The sequence below is a fragment of the Apodemus sylvaticus genome, chromosome 14, assembly GCF_947179515.1.
Source record: "Apodemus sylvaticus chromosome 14, mApoSyl1.1, whole genome shotgun sequence".
In the NCBI taxonomy this organism is placed as follows: domain Eukaryota; kingdom Metazoa; phylum Chordata; class Mammalia; order Rodentia; family Muridae; genus Apodemus; species Apodemus sylvaticus.
This window is the reverse complement of record NC_067485.1, coordinates 6,397,383-6,413,604: the sequence shown is the minus strand read 5'-3', so window position 1 is coordinate 6,413,604 and position 16,222 is coordinate 6,397,383.

Sequence of the window (16,222 nt, the reverse complement as noted above, 5' to 3'; positions counted from 1 at the left end):
ACATACACGCAACACCAAAGCATATAGAGTTACAACATGTTGTTTAGGAAAAACAAGATATTTTCTCACAATGAGGGATTTCTTCTTGTTCAGATTAAGTATTTCTAAAACATCCATGGTTGTCTTTACTCTGCCACCCTGTACTTCCTTCAAATGTGGTATTCGCACTTATACTTTTGAGAGAAAACAGTACAGTGCATTCTCTGTGGAAGATATAAGCTTAGACATACACGCAACACCAAAGCACTTACAGTTACACCATGTTGATTTGGAAAAACAAGATAATTTCACACAAAGAGGGATTTCCTCTTCTCAAGATTAAGTATTTCTAATACATCCGTGTTTGTCTTTATTCTGCAACCCTGTATTTTCTTAAAAGGTGGTATGCGCACATATTCTTCTGAGAGAAAAGTATACAGTGCATTCTCTGTGGAAGATACACGCTTAGACATACACACAACACCAAAGCACATATAGTTATGTGTTGTTTAGGAAAAATGAGAATTTCGCACAATGCAGGATTTCTTTTCGTCCAGTTAAGTATTTCTAATACATTCGTGGTTGTCTTTACTCTGAAACACTGTATTTCCTTAAAATGGGGTATTCGCACATATTCTTCCCAGAGAAATTTGTATGGTGATTTCTCTGTGGAAGATACACACTTAGACAAACACGCAACAACAAAGCACATAGAGTTACAACGTGTTGTTTAGCAAAAACCAGATGCACATTAAGACATACATGTAACAGCAAAGCACATAGAGTTCCAATGTGTTGTTTAGGAAAAAGAAGAAAATTTCCCACATTGCGGGATTACTTCTTGTCCAGATTAAGTATTACTAATACATTCGTGGTTGTCTTTACTCTGCAACACTGTATTTCCTTAAAATGTGGTATTCACACATATACTTTCAAGAGAAAACTCTACAGCATAGTCTCTGGAGAAGATACATGCTTAGACATACACGCAACACGAAAACACATAGAGTTACAATGTGTGGTTTAAGAAAAACAAGATAATTTTGCAAAATGAGGGATTTCTTCTCGTCCAGATTAAGTATTATTAAAATATTCATGGTTGTCTTTACTCTGGTACCTTGTATTTCTTTAAAATGTGGTATTCACACATATTCTTCAGAGAGAAAATTGCACAGTGCATTCCTGTGGAAGATACAAGCTTAGACATACAGTCAGCACTAAAGCACATAGATTTACAAAGAGTTGTTTAGGAAAAACAAGATAAATTCGCACAATGTGGGATTTCTTCTTGTTCAGATTAAGTATTTCTAAAACATTCATGGTTGTCTTTACTCTGCCACCCTGTACTTCCTTCAAATGTGGTATTCACACTTATACTTTCGAGAGAAAACAGTACAGTGCATTCTCTGTGGAAGATATAAGTTTAGACATACAAGCAACACCAAAGCACTTACAGTTACACCATGTTGTTTTGGAAAAACAAGATGATTTCGCACAATGAGGTATTTCTTCTTGTCAAGATTAAGTATTTCTAATACTTCCGTGTTTGTCTTTATTCTGCAACCCTGTATTTCCTTAAAATGTGGAATTCACACATATTCTTCCGAGAGAAAACTATACAGTGCATTCTCTGTGGAAGATACACGCTTAGACATATACGTAACACGAAAGCACTTATAGTTACATGTTGTTTAGGAAAAACAAGAGAATTTCACACAATGCAGGATTTCTTTTCGTCCAGTTAGGTATTTCTAATACATTCGTGGTTGTCTTTACTCTGAAACACTGTATTTCCTTAAAATGGGGTATTCACACATGTTCTTCTGAGAGAAAATTGTATGGTGATTTCTCTCTGGAAGATACACACTTAGACAAACACGCAACAACAAAGCACATAGGTTACAACGTGTTGTTTAGCAAAAACCAGATACACATTAAGACATACATGTAACAGCAAAGCACATAGAGTTCCATTGTGTTGTTTAGGAAAAACTTCCTAAACATGTATCTTCCACAAAGATGCGGGATTACTTCATGTCCAGATTAAGCATTACTAATACATTCGTGGTTGTCTTTACTCTGCAACACTGTATTTCCTTAAAATGTGGTATTTGCACATATACTTTCAAGAGAAAACTCTACAGCATCTTCTCTGGGGAAGATACATGCTTAGACATACACGCAACATGAAAACACATAGAGTTACAATGTGTGGTTTAAGAAAAACAAGGTAATTTCGCAAAATGAGGGATTTCTTCTGGTCCAGATTAAGCATTTCTAAAATATTCGTGGTTGTCTTTACTCTGCTACCCTGCATTTCTTAAAATGTGGTATTCGCACATATTCTTCAGAGAGAAAATTGCACAGTGCATTCTCTGGAAGATACAAGCTTAGACATACAGGCAGCACCAAAGCACATAGATTTACAATGAGTTGTTTAGGAAAAACAAGATAATTTCGCACAATGAGGGATTTCTTCTCATCCAGATTAAGTATTTCTAAAACATTCGTCCTTGTCTTTACTCTGCAACCCTGTATTCCCTTAAAATGTGGTATTCGAACATATTCTTCCAAGAGAATAGTGTTCAGTGCATTCTCTGTGAAAGATCAACACTTAGGCATATTCACAACACCAAAGCACATACAATTACAACGTGTTGTTTTAGAAAAACAAGATAATTTGGCACAATGCAGGAATTCTTCTCCTTGCGATTAAGGATTTCTAATACATTTGTGGTTGTCTTTATTCTTCCACCCTGTATTTCCTAACAATGTGGTATTCGCACATATTCTTACAAGAGAAAACTGTACAGTGCATTCTTTGTGGAAGATACATGCTTAGACATACACGCAACACCAAAGCACACAGAGTTACAACGTGTTGTTTTGGAAAAACGAGATAATTTTGCACATAGCGGGATTTCCTCTCATCCAGATTAAATATTTCTACTACATTCGTGGTTTTCTTTTCTCTGCTACCCTGTTTTTCCTTAAAATGTGGTATTCAAATATATTCTTCTAGAGAAAATTGTACAGTGCATTCTCTGTGGAAGATAAATGCTTAGACATACTCGCAACAACAAAGCACATACAGTTACAATGTGTTGTTTAGGAAAAACAAGATAATTTCGCAAAATGAGGGATTTCTTTTCGTCGAGATTAAGTCTTTCTAAAACATTCGTGGTTGTTTTTACTCTGCAACACTGTATTTCCTTAAAATGAGGTATTCGCACTTATAATTTCGATAGAAAATTGTACAGTGCATTCTCTGTGGAAGCTACACGCTTAGACATACAAGCAACACCAAAGCACATAGAGTTACAACGTGTTGTTTAGGAAAAACAAGATAATTCCGCAAAATGAGGGATTTCTTCTGTCTAGATTACATATTTCTAAAACTTTCGTGCTTGTCTTTAGTCTGCAACCCTGTATTTCCTTAAAATGTGGTATTCAAACATATTCTTTTAAGAGAAAACTGTACAGTGCATTCTCTGTGGAAGATACACACTTAGACATACACACAACACGAAAGCAAATGGAGGTACAATGTGTTTTTTAGGAAAAACAAGATAATTTTGCAAAATGAGGGATTTGTTCTCATCCAGAGTAAATATTTCTAATACATTCGTGGTTGTCTTTATTCTGCAACACGGTATTTCCTTAAAATGTAGTATTCGCACATATTCTTCTGAGAGAAAACTGTACTGTGCATTCTCTGTGGAAGATACATTCTTAGACATACACCCAACAACAAGCACATAGAGTTACAACGTGTTGTTTAGGAAAAACAACATAATTTCTCACAATGAGGGATTTATTCTCGTCCAAATTAAGTATTTCTAAAACATTCATGGTTGTCTTTACTCTGCAACACTGTATTTCCTTAAAATGTGGTATTCGCACATATTCTTCAGACAGAAAATTGTACAGTGCATTCTCTGTGGAAGATACAGGCTTAGACATATACTCAACACCAAAGCACATAGAGTTACAACGTGTTCTTTAGGAAAAACAAGATAATTTCGCAAAAAGAGGTATTTCTTCTCGTCCAGATTAAGTATTTCTAAAACATTCATGTTTGTCTTTATTCTGCAACTCTGTTTTTCCTTAAAATGTGGTATTTGCACATATTATTCAGAGAGAAAATTGTACAGTGCATTCTCTGTGGAAGGTACACATTTAGACATACACACAACACCAAAGCACATAGAGTTTCAACGTATTGTTTAGGAAAAACAAGATAATTTCGCACAACGAGAGATTTCTTCTCGTCCAGATTCAGTATGTCTAATACATTTGTTGTTGTCTTTACTCTGCAACACTCTATTTCCTTAAAATGTAGTATTCACACCCATTCTTCTGAGAGAAAACTGGACAGTGCATTCTCTCTGGAAGATACACGCTTAGACATACATGCAATACCAAATCACATAGAGATACAACGTGTTGTTTATGAAAAACAAGATAATTTCGCTCAATGCAGGATTTCTTCTACTAGCGATTACGTATTTCTAATATATTCATGGTTGTCTTTACAATGCAACACTGTATTTCCTTAAAATGTGGTATTAGCACATATTCTTCAGAGCGAAAATTGTACAGTGCATTCTCTTTGATAGATACACGCTTAGATATACACCCAACACCAAAGCACATAGAGTTACAACGTGTTGTTTAGGAAAAACAAGATAATTTCACACAATGAGGGATTTATTCTTGTTCAGATAAAGTATTTCTAAAATATTCATTTGTGTCTTTACTCTGCAGCACTGTATTTCCTTAAAATGTGAAATTCACACATATTCTTCTGAGAGAAAACAGTAGAGTGTATTCTCTGTGCAAGATACACATTTAGACATACACACAAACACAGAAATTTGTAAAGTGCATTCTATGTGAAAGATACATGCTTAGTCATACATGCAACATCAAAGCACATAGAGTTACAACGTGTTCTTTAGGAAAAACAAGATAATTTCGCAAAATGAGGGATTTCTTCTCGTCCAAATTAAATATTTCTAAAACATTCATTGTTGTCATTTAAAAAATCCCGTATTTCCTTAAAATGTGGTATTTGCACATATTCTTCTGAGAGAAAATTGAACCGTGCATTTTATGTGGAAAATACCCACTTAGACATACATGCAACACCAAAGGACATACAGTTACACGATGTTGTTTAGGAAAAACAAGATAATTTCCCAAAATGAGGGATTTCCTCTCCTCCAGATTAAGTATTTCTAATACATTTGTGGTTGTCTTTACTCTGCAGCACTGTATTTCCTTAAAATGTGGTATTCACACATATACTTTCGAGAGAAAACTGTCTTTACTCTCCAACCTCTATTTCCTTATAATGTGGTATGCGCACATATTCTTTTGAGAGAAAATTGTACAGTGCATTCTCTGTGAAAGATACACGCTTAATCATACACACACCACCAAAGCACATAGAGTTACAACATGTTGTTTAGGAAAAACAAGATAATTTTGCAAAATGAGGGATTTCTTCTCATCCAGTATAATTATTTCTAAATTATTTGTGGTTGTCTTTATTCTGCAAACGTGTATTTCCTTAAAATGTGGTATTTGCACATATTCTTCCATGAGAAATTTGTAAAGTGCATTCTATGTGAAAGATACATGCTTATTCATACACGCAACATCAAAGCACATAGAGTTACAATGTGTTGTTTAGGAAAAACAAGATAATTTCGCACAATGCAGGATTTATTCTCGTCCAGATTAAATATTCCTAAAACATTCTTTGTTGTCTTTACTCTGCAACCCTGTATTTCCTTAAAATGTGGTATTAACACCTATTCTTCTGAGAGAAAATTGAACAGTGCATTTTCTTTGGAAGATACACGCTTAGACATACATGCAACACCAAAGTACATAGAGTTACACCATGTTGTTTAGGAAAAACAAGATAATTTTGCAAAATGAGGGATTTCTTCTCCTCCAGATTAAGTATTTCCCACATATTCATGGTTATCTTTACTCTGCAACTCTGTATTTCCTTAAAATGTGGTATTCGCACATGTACTTTCATGAGAAAACTGTACAGAGCATTCTCTGTGGAAGATCAACGCTTAGACATACATGCAACACCAAAGCACATAGAGTAACAACCTGATTTTAGGAAAAATAAAATAATTTCACAAAATGAGGGATTTCTTCTCATCCAGATTAAGTATTTCCAATACATTCGTGGTTGTCTTTACTCTGCAATACTGTATTTCTTTTAAATACAGTATTCGCACATATACTCCTGAGAGAAAACTGTACAGTACATTCTCTGTGGAAGATACATGCTTAGACATACAGGTAACACCAAATCACATTGAGTTACAACGTGTTGTTTAGGAAAAAGAAGATAATTTTGCAAAATGAGGGATTTCTTCTCGTCCAGATTAAGTATTTCTAAAACATGAGTGGTTTTCTTTACTCTGCAACCCTGTATTTCCTTAAAATGATGTATTCGCACAAATTCTTCGGAGAGAAAACTGTACAGTGCTATCTCTGTGGAAGATACACACTTAGACATACACGCACCACCAAAGCACATAGAGCTACATTGTATTGTTTAGGAAAAACAATATAATTTCGCACAATGCGGGATTTCTTCTCGTCAAGATTAGGTATTTCTAAAATATTCGTGGTTGTCTTCACTGTGCAACACTGTATTTCCTTAAAATGTGTTATTCGCACATATACTTTGTGGAGAAAACTGTACAGTGCATTCTCTGTAGAACATACACGCTTAGACATACACACAACCCCAAAGCTCATAGAGTTACAATGTGTTGTTCAGGAAAAACAAATAATTTCGCAAAATAACTGATTTCTTCTCGTCCAAATTAGGTATTTCTAATACATTCGTGGTTGCCTTTACTCTGCCACACTGTATTTCCTTAAAATATGGTATTCACACATATAGTTCAGAAATAAAATGTACAGTGCATTCTCTGTGGAAGAAACACGCGTGGACATACACCCAACACCAAAGCACATAGAGTTACTACGTGTTTTTTAGGAAAAACAAGATAATTTCATATAATGCTGGATTTCTTCTCGTTTCTATTAAGTATTTCTAATACATCCGTGGTTTTCTTTATTCTGCAACACTGTATTTCCTTAAAATGTGTTATTTGCACATATAATTCCCAAAGAAAACTGTACAGTGCATTCTCTGTGGAAGACACACGCTTAGACGTACACACAACTCCAAAGCACATAGAGTTACAACGTGTTGATTAGGAATATGAGATAATATCGCAAAATGAGGGATTTCATCTCGTCCAGATTAAGAATTTCTAAAACATTTGTGGTTGTCTTTACACTGCAACACTGTATTTCCTTAAAATGTGGTATTCGCAAATAGTCTTCCGTGAGTAAACTGTACTGTGCATTCTCTGTAGAAGATACACGCTTAGACATACACGCAACACCAAAGTGCATAGAGTTCCACCGTGTTGTTTAGGAAAAACAAGATAATTTTGCAAAATGAGGGATTTCTTCTCCTTCAGATTAAGTATTTCCCATATATTCATGGTGATCTTTACTCTGCAACTCTGTATTTCCTTAAAATGTGGTATTCGCACATGTACTCTCAAGAGAAAACTGTACAGAGCATTCTCTGTGGAAGATCAACGCTTAGACATACATGCAACACCAAAGCACATAGAGTAACAACCTGATTTTAGGAAAAATAAAATAATTTCACAAAATGAGGGATTTCTTCTCGTCCAGATTAAGTATTTCCAATACATTTGTGGTTGTCTTTACTCTGCAATACTGTATTTCTTTTAAATACGGTATTCACACATATACTCCCGAGAGAAAACTGTACAGTACATTCTCTGTGGAAGATGCATGCTTAGACATACAGGTAACACCAAATCACATTGAGTTACAACGTGTTGTTTAGGAAAAAGAAGATAATTTTGCAAAATGAGGGATTTCTTCTCGTCCAGATTAAGTATTTCTAAAACATGCTTGGTTTTCTTTACTCTGCAACCCTGTATTTCCTTAAAATGATGTATTCGCACATATTCTTCTGAGAGAAAACTGTACAGTGCTATCTCTGTGGAAGATACACACTTAGACATACACACACCACCAAAGCACATAGAGCTACATCATATTGTTTAGGAAAAACAATATAATTTCGCACAATGCGGGATTTCTTCTTGTCAAGATTAGGTATTTCTAAAATATTCGTGGTTGTCTTCACTGTGCAACACTGTATTTCCTTAAAATGTGTTATTCGCACATATGCTTTGTGGAGAAAACTGTACAGTGCATTCTCTGTAGAACATACACGCTTAGACATATACGCAACCCCAAAGCTCATAGAGTGACAACGTGTTGTTTAGGAAAAACAAGATAATTTTGCAAAATGACTGATTTCTTCTCATCCAAATTAGGTATTTCTAATACATTCGTGGTTGCCTTTACTCTGCCACACTGTATTTCCTTAAAATGTGGTATTCACACATATAGTTCAGAAATAAACTGTACAGTGCATTCTCTGTGGAAGAAACATGCTTAGACATACAGACAACACCAAAGCACTTAGAGTTACAATGTGTTGTTTAGGAAAAACAAGATAATTTTGCACAATGCGGGATTTCATCCCGTCCAGATTAAGTATTTCTAATACATTCATAGTTGTCTTTACCGTGCAACACTGTATTTCCTTAAAATGTGGTATTTGCACATATTCTTCCGAGAGAAAACTGTACAGGGTAGTCTCTGTGGAAGATACATGCTTAGAAATACATACAACACCAAAGAACATAGAGTTAAAACGTGTTGTTTAGGAAAAACAAGATAATTTAGCAAAAAGAGGTATTTCTTCTCGTCCAGATTAAGTATTTCTAAAACTTTCATGTTTTTCTTTATTCTGCAGCCCTGTATTTCCTTAAAATGTGGTATTCATACATATTTTTCAGAGAGAAAATTGTACAGAGCATTCTCTGTGGAAGATACATGCTTAGACATACATGCAACACAAAAGCAAACAGAATTACAACATGTTGTTTAGGAAAAAAAGATAATATTGCAAAATGAGGTATTTCTTCTCATCCAGATTAAGTATTTCTAATACTTTCAAGGTAGTCTTTACTATGCCACAGTGTATTTCCTTAAAATGTGGTATTCACACATATAGTTCAGAAAAAAAACTGTTTGTTCAATCTCTGTATAAGATACACACTTAGACTTACATGCAACACCAAAGTACATAGAGTTACATCGTGTTCTTTAGGAAAAACAAGATAATTTCGCACAATGCAGGATTTCTCGTTGCGATTAAGTATTTCTAATATATTTGGGGTTGTCTTTACTCTGCAACACTGTATTTTTTTTAAAATGTGGTATTCGCACATATTCTGAGAGAAAATTGTACAGTGCAATCACTGTGGACGATACATGCTTAGACATACACGCAACAGCAAAGCACATAGATTAACAATGTTTTGTTTAGGAAAAACAAAATAATTTTGCAAAATGAGGCATTTCTTCTCGTCCAGATTAAGTATTTCTAAAATATTTGTGGTTGTCTTTATTCTGCAACACTGTGTTTCCTTAAAATGTGGTATTCGCACCTATACTTCTGGGAGAAAACTGTACAGTACATTCTCTGTGGAAGATACATTCTTAGACATACACCCAACACCGAAGCACATAGAGTTACGGCGTGTTGTTTAGGAAAAACAAGATAACTTCACACAATGAGGGATTTATTCTCGTCCAAATTAAGTATTTCTAAAACATTGATGGTTGTCTTTACTCTGCAACCCTGTATTTACTTAAAATGAGGTATTCATTTATATTCTTCTGAGAGAAAACTGTACAGTGCATTCTCTGTGGAAGATACATGTTTAGACATACACGCAACATCAAAACACATAGAGTCACAATGGGCTGTTTAGGTAAAACAAGATAATTTCGCACAATGCGGGATTTCATCTCCTGCAGATGATGTATTTCTAAAACATTCATGGTTGTCTTTAATCTGCAACCCTGTATTTACTTAAAATGAGGTATTCACTCATATTCTTCTGAGAGAAAATTGTACAGTGCATGCTCTGTGGAAGATACACACTTAGACATACACGCACCACCAAAGCAAATAGAGTTACAACGTGTTGTTTAGGAAAAACAAGATAATTTTGCAAAATGACTGATTTCTTCTCGTCCAGATTAGGTATTTCTAATACGTTCGTGGTTGCCTTTACTCTGCCACACTGTATTTCCTTAAAAAATGGTATTCACACATATAGTTCAGAAAAAAACTGTACAGTGCATTCTCTGTGGAAGAAACACGCTTAGACATACACCCAACACCAAAGCACAAAAAGTTACTACGTGTTGTTTAGGAAAAACAAGATAATTTCGTATAATGCAGGATTTCTTTTCGTTTCTATTAAGTATTTCTAATACATTCGTGGTTTTCTTTATTTTGCCACACTGTATTTCCTTAAAATGTGTTATTTGCACATGTATTTCCCAAAGAAAACTGTACAGTGCATTCTCTGTGGAAGATACACTCTTAGACGTACACACAACTCCAAAGCACATCGAGTTACAAAGTGTTGCTTAGGAATACGAGATAATTTCGCAAAATGAGGGATTTCATCTCGTCCAGATTAAGAATTTCTAAAACATTTGTGGTTGTCTTTACACTGCAACACTGTATTTCCTTAAAATGTGGTATTTGCAAATATTCTTCCGAGAGAAAACTGTACCGTGCGTACTCTGTAGAAGATACAACCTTAGACATACACGCAACACCAAAGGACATAGAGTTAAAACGTGTTGTTTAGGAAAAACAAGATAATTTTGCACAATGCGGGATTTCATCCCTTCCAGATTAAGTATTTCTAATACATTCGTGGTTGTGTTTCACGTGCAACACTGTATTTCCTTAAAATGTGGTATTCACACATATTCTTCTGAGAATAAACTGTACAGTGCATATTCTATGGAGGATATATGCTTAGACATACAGGCAACCTCAAAGCACATAGAATTACAACGTGTTGTTTAGGAAAAACAAGATATTTTGGCACAATGCGGGATTTCATCTCGTCCAGATTAAGTATTTCTAATACAGTTGTGGTTCTCTTTACTATGTTATACTGTATTTCCTTAAAATGTGGTATTCACACATATTTTTCAGAAAGAAAATTATACAGTGCATTCTCTGTGGAAGATACATGCTTAGACATACACACAACACCAAAGAACATAGAGTTAAAACGTGTTGTTTAGGAAAAACAAGATAATTTGGCAAAAAGAGGTATTTCTTCTCGTCTAGATTAAGTATTTCTAAAACTTTCATGTTTTTCTTTATGCTGCAGCCTTGTATTTCCTTAAAATGTGGTATTCACACATATTTTTCAGAGAAAATTGTACAGAGCATTCTCTGTGGAAGATACACGCTTAGACATACACACAACACCAAAGCACATAGAGTTACAACATGTTGTTTAGGAGAAACAAGATAATTTTACACAATGCGGGATTCCTTCTATCCAGATTAAGTATTTCTAATACATTCATGGTTGTCTTTATTCTGCAACACTATATTTCCTTAAAATGTGCTATTCGCACATATTCTTCCGAGAGAAAACTTTGCAGTGAATTCTCTGTGTAAGAAACACGCTTAGATAATATCGCAAAATGAGGGATTCCATCTCGTCCAGATTAAGTATTTCTAATACTTTCGTGGTTGTCTTTACTCTGCCACACTCTATTTCCTTAAAATGTGGTATTAGAACGTATAATTCAGAAAAAACTGTACAGTTCAATATCTCTGTAAGATACACGCTTAGACTTACACGAAACACCAAAGCACATAGAGTTATATCATGTTCTTTAGGAAAAACAAAATAATTTCGCACAATGCAGGATTTCTTCTCGTCGCGATTAAGTATTTCTAATACATTCGGGGTTGTCTTTATTCTGCAACACCATATTTTTTTAAAATGTGGTATTCGCACATATTCTTCTGAGAGAAAATTGTACAGTGCATTCTCTGTGGAAGATACATGCTTAGACATACACGCAACAGCAAAGCACATAGAGTAACAATAACAATGTTTTGTTTAGGAAAAACAAGATAATTTCGCAAAATGAGGCATTTCTTCTCGTCCAAATTAAAGATTTCTAAAACATTCATGGTTGTCTTTACTCTGCAATCCTGTATTTCCTTAAAATGAGGTATTCACACATATTCTTCTGAGAGAAAACTGTACAGTGCATTCTCTGTGGAAGATCCATTCTTAGACATACACCCAACACAAAATCACATAGAGTTACAACGTGTTGTTTAGGAAAAACAAGATAATTTCACACAATGAGGTATTTCTTCTCGTCCAGATTAAGTATTTCTAATACATTCGTGGTTGTCTTTAATCTGCAACACTGTATTTCCTTAAAATGTGGTATTCACACATATTCTTCTGAGAGAAACTGTACAGTGCATTCTCTGTGGACGATACATTCTTAGACATACACCCAACACCAAAGCACATAGAGTTATGACGTATTGTTTAGGAAAAATAAGATAACTTCTCACAATGAAAGATTTATTCTCGTCCAAATTAAGTATTTCTAAAACATTCATGGTTGTCTTTACTCTGCAACCCTGTATTTACTTAAAATGAGGTATTCACTCATATTCTTCTGAAAGAAAACTATACAGGGCATTCTCTGTGGAAGATACACGCTTAGACATACACGCAACACCAAAGCACATAGAGTTACAACATGTTGTTTAGGTAAAACAAGATAATTTTACACAATGCGGGATATTCTCTCGTCCAGATTAAGTATTTCTAATACATACGTGGTTGTCTTATTCTACAAAATTGTATTTCCTTAAAAAGTGCTATATGCACATATTCTTCCGAGAGAAAATTGTACAGTACATTATCGGGGGAAGATACATGCTTAGACATACACGCAACACCAAAGCACATAGAGTTACATCGTGTTGTTTAGGAAAAACAAGATAATTTCGCAAAATGAGGCATTTCAACTCATCCAGATTAAGTATTTGTAAAGCATTCATGGTTGCCTTTACTCTTCAATCCCTCTATTTCTTTAAAATATGGTACTCGAACATATTCTTCCGAGAGAAATTTGTACAGTGCATTCTACATGGTTAGAGATACAGTTAACATCAAAGCACATAGAGTTACAACGTTTTGTTTAGGAAAAACATGATAATTTTGCACAATGCGGGATTTCTCCTTGTCGCTATTAAGAATTTCTAATACATTTGTGGTTGTCTTTACTCTGCAACACTGTATTTCCTTAAAATGTGGTATTCGAACATATACTTTCAAGAGAAAATTCTACAGTGCCTTCTCTGTGGAAGATACACGTTTAGACATACACGGAACACCAAAACACAAAAAGTTACAACATGTTGATTAAGAAAAACAAGATAATATCACAAAATGAGGGATTTCTTCTCGTCCAGATTAAGTTTTTTTAAAACATTCTTGGTTGTCTTTACTCTGGTACCATGTATTTCCTTAAAATGTGGTATTCACACAAATTCTTCTGAGAGAAAATTGTACAGTGTATTCTCTGTGGAAGTTGCACGCTTAGACATGCACGCACCACCAAAGCACATAGAGTTACAACGGGTTGCTTAGGAAAAACAAGATAATTTCGCAAAATCAAGGATTTCTTCTCGCCCAGATTAAGTATTTTTAAAACATGAGTGGTTGTCTTTACAACCCTGTATTTCCGTAAAATGATGTATTCATAAATATTCTTCTGAGAGAAAACTGTAGAGTGCATTCTCTGTGGAAGATACCCTCTTAGACATACTCGCAACACCAAAGCACATAGAGATACAACGTATTGCTTAGGAAAAATAAAATAATTTCGCAAAATGAGGGATTTCTTCTTGTCCAGGTTAAGTAGTTCTAAAACATTCATGCTTGTCTCTACTCTGCAACACTGTATTTCCTTAAAATGTGGTATGCACACATATTCTTCTGATAGAAAATTGTACAGTGCATTCTCTGTGGAGGATACATGCTTAGACATACACGCAACAACAAAGCACATAGAGTTACAAAGTGTTTTTTAGGAAAAACAAGATAAGTTCGCACAAAGCACGGTTTCTTCTCATCCACATTAAGTATTTCTAATATATTCGTGGTTGTCTTTACTATGCAACACTGTATTTTCTTAAAATATGGTATGTGCTCATATTCTTCGAAGAGAAAATTGTACAGTGCACTCTCTGTGGAAGATGCACACTTAGATATATAAGCAACACCAAAACACATAGAGCTACAAAGTGTTGTTTAGGAAAAACAAGATAATTTCCCAAAATGCGGGATTTCTTCTCCTCCAGATTAAGCATTTCTCCTATTTTCATGGTTGTCTTTACTCTGCAACTCTGTATTTCCTTAAAATGTGGTATTCGCACATGTATTTTTAAGAGAAAACTGTACAGAGCATTCTCTGTGGAAGATCAACGCTTAGACATACATGCAACACCAAAGCACACAGAGTAACAACGTGGTTTTTAGGAAAAATAAAATAATTTCACAAAATGAGGGATTTCTTCTCGTCCAGATTAAGTATTTCTAATACATTCGTGGTTGTCTTTACTCTACAATACTGTTTTCTTTTAAATACGGTATTCGCACATATACTCCCGAGAGAAAACTGTACAGTACATTCTCTGTGGAAGATATACGCTTAGACATACAGGCAACACCAAATCACATTGAGTTACAACGTGTTGTTTAGGAAAAAGAAGATAATTTCACAAAATGAGGGATATCTCGTCAAGATTAAGTATTTCTAAAATATTTGTGGTTGTCTTTACTGTGCAACACTGTATTTCCTTAGAATGTGTTATTCGCACATATGCTTTGTGGAGAAAACTGTACAGTGCATTCTCTGTAGAACATACACGCTTAGACATACATGCAACCCCAAAGCTCATAGAGTTACAACGTGTTGTTTAGGAAAAACAAGATAATTTTTCAAAATGAGGGATTTTGTCTCATCCAGATTAGGTATTTCTAATCCATTCGTGGTTGTCTTTACTCTGCCACACTGTATTTCCTTAAAATGTGGTATTCGCACATATTCTTCTGAGCGAAAACTGTACAGTGCATTCTCTGTGGAAGTTATACTCTTAGACATATACCAAACACCAAAGCACATAGAGTTACAACGTGTTGTTTAAGAATAACAAGATAATTTCGCACATTGCGGGATTTCTTCTGGTCACGATTAAGTATTTCTAATATATTCGTGGTTGTCTTTATTCTGAAACACTCTATTTCCATAAAATGTTGTATTCGCACATGTAGTTCAGAAAGAATACTGTACAGTGCATTCTATGTGGAAGATACAGGCTTAGACAAACACGCAACACCAAAACACATAAGGTTACAAGGTGTTGTTTAGAAAAAACAAGATAATTTCCCAGAATGAGGGATTTCTTCTCGTCCAGATTAAGTATTTCTAATATATTCGTGATTGTCTTTACTCTGCCACACTGTATTTCCTAAAAATATCATATTCACACATATTCTTCTGAGAGAAAACAGTACAGTGCTTCCTCTGTAGAAGTTACACGTTCATACATACATGCAGCACTAAAGCACATTGAATAACAATGTGTTCTTTAGGAAAAACAAGATAATTTCGCACAATGCGGGATTTCTTCTCATCGCGATTAAGTATTTCTAATATATTCCTTGTTGTCTTTACTCTGCAACACTGTATTTCCTTAAATGTGGTATTCACATATATTCTTCGGAGAGAAATCTGTACAGTGCATTCTCTGTGGAAGATACATGCTTAGCCATACACGCAACACCAAAGCACATAGAGATCCAACGTGTTGTTTAGAAAAAACAAGATACTTTCGCACAATGCGGGATTTCTTCTCGTCCAGATTAAGTATTTCTAAAACATTCATGGTTGTCTCTACTCTGCAACACTGTATTTTCTTAAAATGTGGTATGCACATATATTCTTCTGATAGAAAACTGTACAGTGCATTCTTTGTGGAGGATACACGCTTAGACATACACACAACAACAAAGCACATAGTGTTACAAAGTGTTTTTTAGGAAAAACAAGATAAGTTCGCACAAAGCACGATTTCTTCTCGTCCACATTAAGTATTTCTAATATATTCGTGGTTGTCTTTACTATGCAACACTGTGTTTTCTTAAAATGT